General features: G+C 37.4%; 1 long non-coding RNA gene across 1 annotated transcript; it reads right to left on the bottom strand.

Annotated features, from left to right (window-relative positions):
* Positions 1 to 859: 859 nt before the first annotated feature.
* Positions 860 to 3,718, bottom strand: LOC122057175. Its single transcript, XR_006133470.1, has 6 exons — positions 3,288 to 3,718; positions 2,882 to 3,187; positions 2,683 to 2,782; positions 1,457 to 2,593; positions 1,218 to 1,288; positions 860 to 1,133 (listed from the first exon to the last, which is right to left on the bottom strand). It is a non-coding gene; the product is annotated as an uncharacterized LOC122057175 (long non-coding RNA).
* Between the last annotated feature and the right edge of the window lie 11,026 nt (positions 3,719 to 14,744).

Genomic DNA, 14,744 nt, shown 5'->3' with positions numbered 1-14,744 from the left:
GTGGGATTTTGACAGAATTCAGCCCTCGGCACGAATCTCACTCTTGGCATAAGATGTAACATACGTATGCGCCTTAAAATACGGCTACATACCTGCCTTATCCGTACATGGCCTTATAATATGTACATGTACACGGCTTGGGTACACCCATCTCCTCTGGCACTGGCTCGGACTTGTCTGGCCAGCTGGTGTTTAAGGTCACCCTTACCATCATGGTTCATAAGAAACCCGCCTTAACTCTCTCCGGTTCGGGTCCTGCATGGTTAAACCGGGTCAACCGTGTAATCAGACCGGATTTAAGAAGTAGGGTATTACATTTACCCTGCCTGGGCATTTCCCAGTAGGATGCTCCTTACGCTAAACAAACAAACATGATTATTAGAACAAAGTTAAATTAAAAAGTACACTACAATTTCTAATGTTCATACATGTGAATAAAAACATACCAGCTTTTCTCCCACCTTTGCATAACTCATCCTCCTAGAACTATGATTCATAACCTGGAGTTTTCTGTTATCTTTGTTTTTATCACTAATTGCCTACCATATTGGGAAACATCATTAAAATAGGTCATCCCACAATTACATTAGCATATCAAGTTTGACTGAAGAAGAAGAAAATATTAGCTTCTTTTTCGCAGATGTCCATAGCGCTACAAAAGCACGCCACTGATCTGCTGGGACCCTATTTTTTAATTGTTTCTTTCTTCAATTCTTTTTTGAACGCCGCCATATGCCACTAATTTTCTGGCGTACAAATTTCTTACACTAAATTGGTATTTCATATTTATACTACAATAGCAAAATATTAGACATTAAAGACCAACAAAAAAAAAAAACCACAATACACTAATCACCTTAAACGTTGGATTATAAATTACATAATGCGATAAAACCATACCTGGATATGGTTCCAAAGTTGTTCCTTATAGTGTTCTGGAACATATCTCCAATCTTCATAGTTAAGTGGCATCATTTTTTGGCTTCTAATCAAGGTGCCCAAATATGTACTAAACTAGGCAGCTTCATCAACAATTAACTAATTTAGGTGATTTGCTCTTAGCTTCACTGGTTGCCCATGAGGAATTTCCATTGTTTTGATGCTTTTACTTGGCCCTCTTTCCTTTTTGGTATCTCCACGCAATGATTAGATAACATTATTTATTAATGGAGTACTGTGAATTTACTAACTATAAGTTAAAAAGTAAAGAGTTATACTTCTCGAAGAAGATGCCTCTGTGATACTAGTACGCTCTATCGGTGGGGTTATATCCTCCATTATCTAAAACCTGTATACAAACAATAAAGTAAAATGAAAGTAAGTACATCTATCTGCAAAATGAGAACTTTAAAAAAAAAATTAAGTGCAATCTTTGCATAACAAACTAGTTATCAATCAAAATAAGTACTAAGGCAATCAACAATACATAATCATTTTTTTCTGTAAGGTAGCTCACCTAAGCTTTGAAACCTGAAAAACCTCAATTGATCTCTGTGTTCTTAGGATGAATACAAGCTTTAGTTTGTAAGATCCTATAGGGCTTCAAGCTGACAGAACACTCAATCACAAAGTTAAAACAAAGAGAAACTAGAACAAGATGAGATAGATGTGGGTGGAATAGATATCAACTGTTGAAGAAAATTTTCTTAGGAATTAAAGAGCAACAATGGTTGTGACTTCATTCATTGGTTAATTCTCAATTGGTTAACTACTCCTCTTATATAGTTTAGGTTACAACCTAGAAACATAGAATAAAAATAAATAGAAATTAAAAAACAGAACAAAAATAGGATAATTGTAAGGGAATCAACAAAATACTAAAAGATACTAACTTGTTCAGTAAGGAAAATAATAAAGGACAATAGAAAACTAAAACTAAAAAAAAAACCCTTTTGGAAGACTTTTACTTCACTCAAAACCATTGTTGACTAGTCAAACCATAAGAAGACATAATACAGTTACGGAGAGAGAATGCAGGCAAGAAAAAGGAAATTTCTGTTCAAATTAGGGTGTCAACTACTGTTCCATCCAAGTCAGTTCTTGTCATGTTAAGATCAGCATCAACATCATCCCCTTCTCCCATTTGTATAGGTTGGTGATGTTCCTCTGCCACATCACCACTGATATCAAATGTATCATGTTAGTTAGCTTTTACAACAAGGCACCAACCCTCATTTAAAGGGTCTGACACATAAAACACTTGCTCTGTTTGTCTTGGAAAGACAAAAGGGTCATCAAGAATATCTTCACTGGAATGCATCAAATGACTGAAGTTCACACGTGTAAATCCGATATCTTCTTTAAGCACCCCATTATGTGTATTTGCCCAATCAACTTGAAATAAAATTGTTTTAAGATCCCCACAATACTCTAACTCAACTACTTCCTTCAACACACCATAGTAGAGTTCAATTCCTGCCGTTACTAACACCCCACTATTTTGCGTTCACCAATTGGTTTCGCGATCCTTTACGTTATACCTTATGCCATTATATATATAACCTGTGTATTTTTTTGCATCCGAAAAGGATCCATTAGCCAACCATTTAATAATGTCTGGAACCACTTCTCCGCTTTGGCGTTGCATATCCACCTATACAATTCAAGCTTATTTGTTATGCAACTAATAATGGCTTCTAATTATGTATTACATCGCGCACAAAAATACAAATAACTACTTACTTGACATCTGAGCCACTCTAGGAAATTTTCAGCATGCACCTTGTCTCTGTAGGGACTACTTCTATTGCCTAAACTCTTCATAAGTTCTTCCTTGTGACGTCTACATTATAAGATATCACATTATGGCAAATGAATTAGAAGTGTTGAATAAAATAATAGTTGAGTCAAACAATTAGAAAATGATAATTTAGGCACTTACTCTCGATATGTGTCGATGGCATCATAATGGAGAAGCACATATCGATGTGCCTCACTTACCTCCTTTGGCTCTAATCGTATCATCTTAGGACGCCCCAATGGTCTACCGATGCATGAGAATATCCAATGCTTGTCCGTTTAATGTTCCCCACTACCAATATTCCTTATGGGGCAGGTCCACCTAGTCTCAATACCTTGGAAGTGACTAGAACAAAATTTTCGGCATTCATCATCAAGGTATCCTTCTGAAATAGACCCTTCTATTTTACTTCGATTACGCTTATAGCCCTTTAGAGTCTTGTTGAACCTATTTTGATACAAGGATAAACTTAATTTCATCCACAAAATCAAGTGTAGAATTAAAAAAAGAAACATAAGAAGTTTTTGAATGAAGACTACAAACCAACCTTTCGAAAGGATATATCCATCTGTACTGTACGAGTCCACCTAACACTGCCTCTCGTGGTAAGTGAATTAGTAAATGAACCATAATATCAAAGAATGCAAGTGGGAAGATTCTCTCACGATGGCATAGTGTTTCTGCAATACATTCTTCAAGATTGTTAAAATCTTCTAATGTACCAACTTTAGAACATAACCCACGAAAAAACGAACTCAACGAAAGCAACACCAACTGAACATTCTTGGTAGGGTGTGCTCACAGTGCCAAAGGAAGGAGTTGTTGCATTAAAACATGGCAATCATGGCTTTTCAATCCAGAAATATTCCTCTCATTCACATTCATACATTGTGATATATTTCCCGCATAACTTTTAGAGAACTTCAACCCCTTTAAAGCTTTGCAAAACAATTCTTTCTCTTTCTTAGACATTGTATGGCTTGCAAGAGGTAGAATGATTTTGTTGCTGCCCTCCATCCTTTGTGGATGTAAAGATGGCCTAATGTTCATTTCCACCAAATCTAGATGGGTTTTGATGTTATCCTTTAATTTGTCTTTCACATCCAATAATGTATGATAAATGCTTTCACACACATTCTTCTCTATATGCATTACATCTAGATTGTGGCATAGTAGATTATCTTTCCAATAAGACCACTAAAAAAAAATACTTTTCTTCTTCCAATTAAGTGGTAGTTGTGGTGGACCTCCAACTCTTTTCCTTTTGGTTGCATTTTTCTCCTTAGTTGAATCCTTTCCAAATGCAGGAAACACAACATTTTCCAATTATGCTAACACATCAGTACCTGTAGGAGGTTGAGGTGCTTCCCTAAGCTCTACCTGACCATTAAAGCATCTCTTATATCTTCAATATTTATGATTTTTGAGGAACCTACAATGGCCTAGGTAACAATCCTTACCACCATTTTTCAGCCAAGTTGACACATTCTCTCAGTTGCAACATGGACACACAAATGCACCTTTAGTGCTCCATCCTGATAGGTTAGCATATGCAGAAAAATCATTAATTGTTCATAAAAGGCATGCACGTAAATTGAATGTGTCTTTCTTAAATGAATCGTATGTGCCAACACCAGTATCCCACAATAACTTCAACTCATCTATTAAAGGCTGTAAATACACATCTATATCATTTCCATGTTGTTTAGGACTTGGAATTAGCAATGTTAATATAAATGATGTTTGCTTCATGCACAACCATAGTGGCAAGTTATACGGTACCGCAATTAACCATAGTGGCAAGTTATATGGTAACACAACAACGAGCCATATGTTCTGTGAATTGCTTAGAGAATTATTTGGACTGAAGCCATCACTTGCCAACCTAAGCCTAATATTACGAGGATCTTCACTAAAATTTGGGTGTCATTTGTCAAAATCCTTCCAAGCTTTTGCATCTATAGGATGACGCATTTTCCCATCATTTATACGGTAATCTTTATGCCATGTCATTTTAGATGATGTTACTGATGACATATATAATCTTTGCAACCTTGGTATCAAAGGAAAGTGTCATAATATTTTGACTGGTGACTTGGTGTGTATGAATTTATACCTTGATTTGCCACATTTGAGACAGGACTCAAGTTTGGATGATTCCTTCCAATATAACATACAATTCTTAGGGTATGCATCAATGTTGTTGTAATTGAGTCTTAAGTCTTTAATTACCTTCTTTGTTTTATACAAAGACTTTTGCAAAGTATTGTCCTACGGTAGAGCTCTATTCAATAAACCCAACAACATTTCAAAAGATTTGTCACTCCACTTACCTAGACACTTTATGTGATAAAGTGCAATAGTGAATGACAATTTCGAGAATTCCTTGCACCCTGGATACAGTTCTACCTCTGCATTTGTCTTCAATCTATAAAAACTTCCTTCCTCATCTCCTGTACCTTCTATTTGTCCACTTGTGGCACTAGCACCAGCTCCTTTGTATGCATTGTCAGGGAACACATTATGAATTATGTCTTGCATATTAATGACATCTATGCATTCTTCCTCATCATCCACAACATTTTCAGTGTATTCTTCTTCGTCATCCACAATGTTTTTGATTGTTGTATCAATAGATTCAACTTCTCCATGAAAATGCCAAAATGTGTAGTTCTTCATCATTCCATCACATATCAAATGTTCCTCCACTTCATCCCATGTTCTCATAAAATGATTTACACAATTTTTACATGGGCATGAAATCTCCCCCCTGTGGGTACTTTGGAAAATGCAAACTCTAGGAAAGTATTTACACCGGCTAAGTATAGATCAATTTCACGATATGTTGTTACCTGTCCCTTCTCAATCCAACTTCTATCCATTTGATTCATATAATATAATTTCCACCTGTTGGAAGAGTAGTACTAGAACAATAAATTCAAGCCTGTAAGAGTATACAACAAGACTTTATCAGATACATCGTTCACAAATCACATTCAGGTTGATCATAAATAATATGATCTACATGGCTAGAATTACCAAGGACAGAGGGAGACCCTCTCTGACTCTACACTTCTGAGCAATAATTCAGAATCAATGGTCCCTATAGGAATGAAGCTTGGTTTAAATGGTCTTAATTGAATGAACTGAAAAAAAGAGGAGGGGAGGGGGGAAGAGGTACTATGCCTGATACTGATCTAAATCTCCTGTCGATCCAATTTTTTAAATAGTACATAGAAGAGAAAACTAGTTATAAAAAACAAAAGCCTTCAGTATGAAAATGATGTCTGTCTTTGGTGCATATTGAAGGAAAACACCCAATTTGAATTCTAAACTATCTTAGCTCTTATAAGTCAAAAAGGTCATTTTGGTGGAAGGGAGTTGTGTGGTGGTGTGGTGTGAAATTATGTTCCCTCTCAGTTACACTAAAAAGTATTGCAATTTACTTCTATTTCTAATTTTATAATATTGCATCATTGAGACCCAGGAGTAATACTCAAATTCAAGTAAGCTTTATTCCAACTAGCTATTGGGTCAGCTACATGAATGTTATTCCACCATAATCATCATTCAAAATTGTTTAAGAAGCAAATGAGATGTACATGCTACGACAACTATGCAATGAGAAATTACACTTCTTCAAGGCATCAGATGATAGGCAGTGTACTGTAAATGGATGAACCAATGGAAGAATATGCATGCATCAAACTCTCACCAACTCAACATTGAGCCATACCACTTATAAATGAAGTCATTACCAGTTACACATGAAAAATAAGCAAACTCTTAACATAAGGTTACAGAACCACCATAATAACACATGGACTATAAAGTCTTTAACATACAAAAACACCCAATGAACATGGATTACCTATCTTCCTTAAAAACTAAAAAGAATATTGGTTCAAGCATGCAACATCCACAACAAAACACACTTTGTTTCGGCAGCAAGTTCAAGCTGCTAATCAACAATGAAACTACATAATTTTCCTCCTTGCAAAGGAGCTTTTCTAGTGCTGTGGTTTTCTTTACTTTTCATGATTTTCCATTTTCTAAAAATAAACATACTCTGTAAACAATTAACCTTTCTGGTTGGAAGAACCAGACGAAGTTATTCTTTGCACCCACTCAGCTTTTGTGTTAGTCAATAGCTACTTATCAGGTTTGAAGGAAAATTTTCCCTTTATTAAAAAGTAGTTGTAGAGACTTATATCAACAAAAATTTTCTATTATAAACTACAATGAAGCAACATGGCAATAGCATTCTTAATTGAGATAAAAAAAAATTGGCTATAATGAAGCTTAATCATTATAAGATCCTAATCCTCACACCAATTGCCATCTCTACAAGATCCTAAACAAGATAACTTCACAAACCCTAACTAAATCAAACAACTCAAACAAAGTACTTACTATCGAACAACTAAATCCTACCATAAAAAAAAAAAAACTAATCAAACAAAGTACTTACTGTTGAGCTAATTGAAAAGCAGAAATTGAAACAAAGCAGAATTTTTTGCAAAATATAAAAAAATTCCAGGAACAAAAGATGAGAGGAAGATGGAAGAGAGTAGAAGAAGTAGAAAGAGAGAATAAAAGGGAGGAGAAATCATAGCTGTCTTCAGTACTAGGGCGGAGTGTGGAGGAGTTCTGTTCTCCTTCTGCGCAAGAGCAGGGTTTCCTGTAAAAAAAATAAAAAATAAAATTTGTAGGAACCGAAGATGAAGAAGTAGAAAGATAATAAAAGAGAGGAATCATCATACCTGTACTCCTCTACTCAAGAGCAGGTGTGTGACCTTCCCTCCATCTCTAACACAGTCCTTGAAAAGGGTTATCGGTAGGGTGCATTCACACAGTCTTTCTTTCTTTTTTTTTTTTTTCTGGGTCTAATATTAGTGGGAACAGTTTGGAGGGAAAATGAAAAGTTGATGAAGGAATGTACACAGTACACATACAGGGGCCTAATCCCTCCTTTAATTTAACCATAAACTTTTAAAAGCATTATTATTATTTTTTTATTTTAAATAAAAGCATTACTAATCAAAGCAAAGTAATACATTAAGTGACTATAAACGTACAAAAACGTCCCCATTCCATCCCCCTATTAACTGCCACAATGCCACGTGGTCTTCTCTTCTTTTTCATTTATTATGTTCACACCTAAGTTTTAGGTATCGATATTAGTATTAGTATTAGTATTGGTATTAAGTATTGATCTTCATCTTCCAGATATTGATATGGATCCATCTAACGTATCCTTCTATTGATGGAAATTGTTACAATATCGAGAGTGAATCAGGTTCTCGTACGAAAACAATCTCGTATGTCCTTGATCCATGGATTTGAATCCATTTTCTCTCTCTTTTATTTAATAGATTCCAAATCCATGAATCAAGGACGTACGAGATTGTTCTCATACATAAACTTGATTCGGATAGTATGATATCGATATTCATTATAAACTTCCACTTCTATCTTATTGTAAAAAATTGAAAACATTTTACCATTCCAATCCAAAAGTTATATATCGTGGTAAATGACAAATCGTATGTCCTCTCTATCTTCTATAGGTGAAAGGAAACTGGTTCTTATTGGATCTTTCTTGTTATATTATCTGCAATCAGCATTGCTTAGAGCCTCACTAGTTCCACTTTATCATAGCCGGTCTCTCTTAGCGTAGATCACACTTTCTCTGAAGATTCCTCCTTAGACGGCCATTGATATTCCAGGTCATTTGATTCCCATTGCACTATTAGAATATTTGACTTTTTTTTCTTTTTCAGGTTCACCAATATTCAGGAATGCATCGGAAAAAAAAAGTATGTGGTTGACTATATACTATGGTAACTTTTTAGACATCATATATGGTAACCAAATATTATGGAAAATTTATAGCCATTGTAATTGGTAACTAAATATTACATAAATTTTTTAGCAGACATAATTGGTTAACCTGATACTTCGATAATTTTTGCCTGTCTTATTTTGGTTACCATATACTATGATAATTTTTACCTGTCTTATCTTGGATTGAATCATTTAGAGCTGATTTAGACTTCAACTTGAATCAGTCTGATCCAAGTGGATCTTGGGTATTTTATGGTGACAACTAGGTTATTGGTTCAGGAATTGGGGATCGGCTCATGAAACTGTACACTTCAAGGAATTGATTCGGATCTTATTCCAATTCAAGTAGTATGGTTAGATATGGTGGAAATTGGGATTGTTGTCTGTCGATTTCGATCTGAATCGATTGATTCATCAATTGGCTTACCCAATTTTAGAAACTCTAGTGTCGAAATGTTAGTTCAGTTTGATTTATGTCAGGTTGAATCAATTTTAATATGGGAATGAATGAGTTTAATAGATAAGGAACTTCAGTTCTTAATTGGTCAATGTTGATCTAATACAATGTTTTAAGACTTAGGGATTGGTCTCAACCAATATTAATACATATTGGTCAGTCTCAATCTAGATAGGACCGATTTACCTTTATTTTGTAAGAAAACAATTTTTTAGACCATTTTAAACTTATACCTTGCAACTTACCAATGGATTGGTATGGATTGGTAAGGATTGGATCAGTATTGAGGATTGGACCATTTTAAACTTATAGCTTACAACTGGACAGGATGGATTTACCCTTATTTTTAAGAAAATAATTTTTTGAACCATTTCAAACTTATACCTTACAACTTATACGAGGGTCCTCATGATGACAAACAATTAAAAACATTAGGTCAAAACCACTTAATCTAAAACGGGGATCAAATAACACTGATATCATGTCACACCCCACTTCTAGTAGACCCAACTTACCATTAGGAATACTGGTGGTGTGAGTAAGGCACGTACCTATCTTACAATCTATTAGGATCTCTGATCGCAGTACCTTAACATTTCACAATCTCACATCACCAACCAACCAAAAGGAGCGGAATCAGAGTATAATAGCGGAATCATCAATAAAATGGGGAAATGTCTAATGATAATATAATATCCATAATCAATTTATTCTTTTACAATTTGTCCAAGAATTATAAACATAAATTCCAAAATATACTATCCACAGTCTATGTCAAAAGGATCAAAAGTATGTTGCACAACTCACGGTGCGACAAAAGCACAGTGATAGTAAGCACAGTCCTGATGGTGCTCCTCTGCTTCTGGTATCCGCCAATTGTTCACACCATACTCTGATCCAGAGGATATTGGGTCACACTCCAATGGCACCACAATACCTGTACCATCATTTATAAAGGGGTGTATATGTGAGGTTAGCTTTCCAACTCGCTCAGTGAGGGGTGGGGTTCACGCACATCCAAATAAACAGTCACAATAATAATTTATGATGAATGATTATAGAAATTAAACACATAGTCCATGATGCTCATGATGCCATTCATTTATTTTATAATCCACCTAACAATACAATTAAGTCTGGTAAATATTGCTACGGCATATTAGGCTGTATCCCTTATCTCGGAACTGCTATCGACTATGTAGGGATACAAACCCTAGTCGTGAATAAAAGCCTGTCGATCCTCGTATGCGTCCATGTGTCACCCAGCAAACCCTTGATAACCCCTTCTTGGCTATCACGGTATTGGTACCAATCATCGACCATGCCTGACAGGTTCTTGTCTCCGACAAAAATCACATCGTACCGTGGGTGTGGCAATCCAGAAAGGCACATCGAACATACCACAATGGGTTATCCAACACTTGAACCCCTGTTGGCAAGGGTTCGTAGCAATGGGAGTGATACCTAACCATAAATATTCTATATACCTTCATAATGATACAGTTAGTATGAATTACACGATACCGGTAACACATCGACCATAAAGTGTAATCCATCTCCAAGTACAGTCTTGGGGTACACGATACCGATAACACTTAGGCCACAAAGTGTAACCTGTGACCTTTTACCTAATCTAGCATGTATATAACAATTGAGTATGGATTACGTAACGTCGATACCAATCATCGGCCACAAAGCGTATCCATTTCCAAATGCAATCCCAGAGCACACGATACCGATAACACATCAGCCACAAAGTGTAATCCATGACTACAACTAACTGTAATACACATAATCAATGCATGAATGCAACAAGCATATGGAAATCATGGTACTAGTACCACCTCGGTCATACTGGATTCCATCTCATACATACCACAAACACACGATGATCACGGTACCGGTACCATCTCGGCCACACAGGATCCTGCCATACATATCCATAAATATTTCATATCCAATTCATAATGAGTAATATGTGATAGATCATCATCAGCATGTAAAAAATATAGTTAACATGTAATTCTACACATGTGAGAAATTCTAAATAATAAACATTTTCAAAAATAAAGCAACCATCCCTCACCTTGATTATACTTATATGAATTAGGGTTCAAATATGGCCACCGATCACCCAATTCAATTATGGCTTCGGGGTTTGTGTGCATCAGTACCCTAGACATAAAGGGAACCTAACATCAATACATGTCAGGAACATCAGGAGGGGCCCACATGGGTCACCCCCAAAGGGTACAGACAAAGTCCATCAATGACAGTAATGTCACTGGAAACACCCACCAGAAACAAGGGATATCCATTGAAAATATCAGTCCTGTTTTTAGTAGAACTGGTAGAGGGCTCATAAGGCTCGAAGGTTCATCAAAAACCACCCACCGAAAGCAGGCCCATTGTTTTTTGTGGCTTGTTTCTGATGGCAGTACAGTAACTGCCAAGTTAATTGGGGCTTTCCAACTCGGATCTGATCGCCAAGGTTTATTCCATGGAGTTTGTGGGGGATGTTCCTAGCATCATTCTAAGCTAATAAAATCCCAACTTCATCGAGCCATTTGGGAGATACATTGATCAAACAATTAAAATCCTAGTTGGTTATTTAGCCAATCTTGTTGCCGGAGCTCACCAGACTCGGTTTGAGCTCAGTAATGGCACCAGGGACATGAAATACACATTCCTTGAGCTCAACATGGTTTGCGGCCCAAGATAAATCCAATACCTTGCTTAACCTAGGTCAAAATGAAGAGAGAGTAGTAGAAGAGGATGCACTCACCTACAGCAAGGATTATGACAACTAAGCGGCAACCAGGAGCCAAGGTAAGCTTCCCTTTCCTTATTCTTCTCCTTCTTCTTCTTCACCTCTCCTTTCCTCTCCCATGGTTCTTATACAAGTGAGAAATGAGGATCAATTCCTTATTTTCACTTATATAGTAAGTGAGGCCTTAGGGCCTGTTTGGTTGAACCCTACTTGGTCCAATCGGGTTACTCTGACTTTTAAAACACGAGGACCTGACTACTTTCATCCGTAAGGTGTCCATGATATGTGGAAGGTGTGGGGAAGGATTTGGGATTATCTAGGGCTATCCACGATGGGGGTGGTTGGACCCACAGGCATCAAAACCCAACCAACAACTTGATTGGTCATCGAAAACAACCCACCAAATGCAGGCCTAGGCTGTTTTCAGTGGTCAACATAGTTGATTGCTTGCTGTCCTCCAATTGGTCTCACATGGGTAGTTACCCTCAACTGTGCTCATAGTCTTCCAGTAATTTTTTATGCGTTTTGGGATTTAAGTTTGAGTTGTCGGGTCACTTACTGTCCAGAATTGGAAGGTATGAATCCCCTCCAATTAGACTGGCATGCAATGCACGAACATATGGGGTCATCTCTTCCCCTTTGGTAATTGGCGGCCACGAGCCAAAACCTGGCTGTACTTTCGATTTTTGGTTTGAGACCTGTCACAACAGTTCAAATTAGATTGGGTCAGGGCATGGGTGTAACATTCCCCCCATCTAGCAAGAATTTTTTCCTCAAAATTGAACATACCTAGTAAATCAAACAATCCAGGATACTGATTCAACATCTCATCTTCCAACTCCCAAGATGCTTCCTATTCGAGGTGGTTCATCCATTTCACTTTGACAAAGGAAACTGTGCAGTTGCGGAGAATATGGTCCTTCCGGTCAACAATCTTCTCTGGACACTCCATGTAGGAAAAATCCTCGTCTAACTCATGAGGTATGTAAGTCAAAACATGAGTGGGGTCTGGAATGTAATTCCTTAATATAGATACATGGAAGACATTATGTATACCCTCCAACTCTTATGGTAAAGCTATCCGGTAAGCTACCGGTCCGATCCTCTCTAGTACATCGTACGATCCCATAAACCTCGAACTATGCTTTCCCTTCTTGTTGAACCGCATCACCCCTTTAACTGGGGAGATCCGCAAGAACACCTTGTCTCCAACTCCAAACTCCAGATATTTCCTCCTGACATCTGCATAGCTCTTCTACCTAGACTGAGCTGCTTTAATCCTCTCCCTGATCACATTCACGTTCTCACTGGTAGCCTATATTAAGTCTGGACCCAGAATATGCCACTCACCAACCTCATCCTATTAGAGTGGAGTTTGACACTTTCTTCCATACTGTGCTTCAAATGGGGACATTCCGATGGTGGCCTGATAACTATTTTATAGGAGAACTAGATAAAGGAAATGTGTTCATCCCAACTATAACTTATATCTAAGGCACATGCTCGAAGTAGGTCCTCCAATGTCTGGATAGTCCTCTTCGACTGACCATCGGTCTATGGGTGAAAAGATGTGCCAAAATTCAACTGTGTACCCATAGACTTCTGCACACATGTCTAGAACTTGGAAGTGAATCTGGGATCTCGATCAGAAATTATGCTAATGGGTACACTGTGCAACCAGATGATATTGTCAATATACAACTTCACTAACTTGTCCATGGAGAATGTGACCTTGATTGGGATAAAGTGAGCTACCTTGGTCAATCTGTCCACAACTACCCAAATGATATCCATACCCTTCTGAGTGTAGGATAGGCCTATGACGAAGTCCATAATAATATTCTCCCATTTTCACTTCAGAATAGGTAGTAACTGTAATAAACCATAGGGCCTTTGTCTTTTAGCCTTGACTTGCTGGCATATGAGGCATCTAGACACATACGTGGCCACATCATTCTTTATTCCCTTCCACCAATAGGAGCCCTTGAGGTCCTTATACATTTTAGTGCTATCGGGGTGAATGGAGTATGGAGCGTTGTGTGCCTCTCTCAATTTGGGTCTCTCAATTCACTATCACTAGGCACACATAACCTCTCTTTGAACTTGAGAATCTCGTTTTTAGTTACAGAGAAATCCAAGTCCTTCTGGGTTCCTTCCTTGCATTCTGTTATCAGCTATTGTAACTCTGCATCAGTACCCTGAGCTGCAGTGATCCTATCCATCAGCCTAGGTTATACCACTAATACCGATAGTGACATGGTGACACCTTCCACTAGTAGCTCCAACTCCAGATTCCTGACCTCCTCTATTAGATGCTCATTGCTGGTTAATGATGCAAGATTTAGTGACTATGATTTTTGACTTAATGCATCAGCTACGACATTGGCCTTTCCTGGGTGATAGTGGATTGTACAGTCATAGTCCTTCATTAACTCCAACCAACGCCTCTATCTCATGTTGAGCTCCTTCTGGGTGAAGAAGTACTTGGGGCTCTTATGGTCACTGTAGATCTCACTCTTCTCACCATACAGGTAGTGTCTCTAGATTTTCAGTACAAAAATCATTGCTGCCAACTCCAAATCATGGGTGGCGTAGTTCTTCTTATAATCCTTCAGCTGGCGAGATGCATAAGCAATGACTTTCCCGTGTTGCATCAACACACAACCCAATCCCAGTTTGGAGGTATCACTATATACAACCATACCATCTATACTAGTCGAAATGGTTAAAACTTGAGCTGATACTAATCTTTGCCTTAGCTCCTTGAAGCTCTTTTCATAAGCATCAAACCACTCAAATTTCACACCCTTCTATATGAGTCGGGTCATTGGGATAGTAATGAGGGAGAAGTTCTCAATAAACCTCCTATAGTATCCAGCCAATCTTAGAAAATTATGTATGTCTACTAAACTCTTGGGGGTTTCCCATTC

Source organism: Macadamia integrifolia, chromosome 12 (assembly GCF_013358625.1).
Source record: "Macadamia integrifolia cultivar HAES 741 chromosome 12, SCU_Mint_v3, whole genome shotgun sequence".
NCBI classification, from domain to species: domain Eukaryota; kingdom Viridiplantae; phylum Streptophyta; class Magnoliopsida; order Proteales; family Proteaceae; genus Macadamia; species Macadamia integrifolia.
The sequence above is the reverse complement of the archived record's forward strand: the minus strand, read 5'-3'. Positions and strand labels throughout refer to the sequence as shown.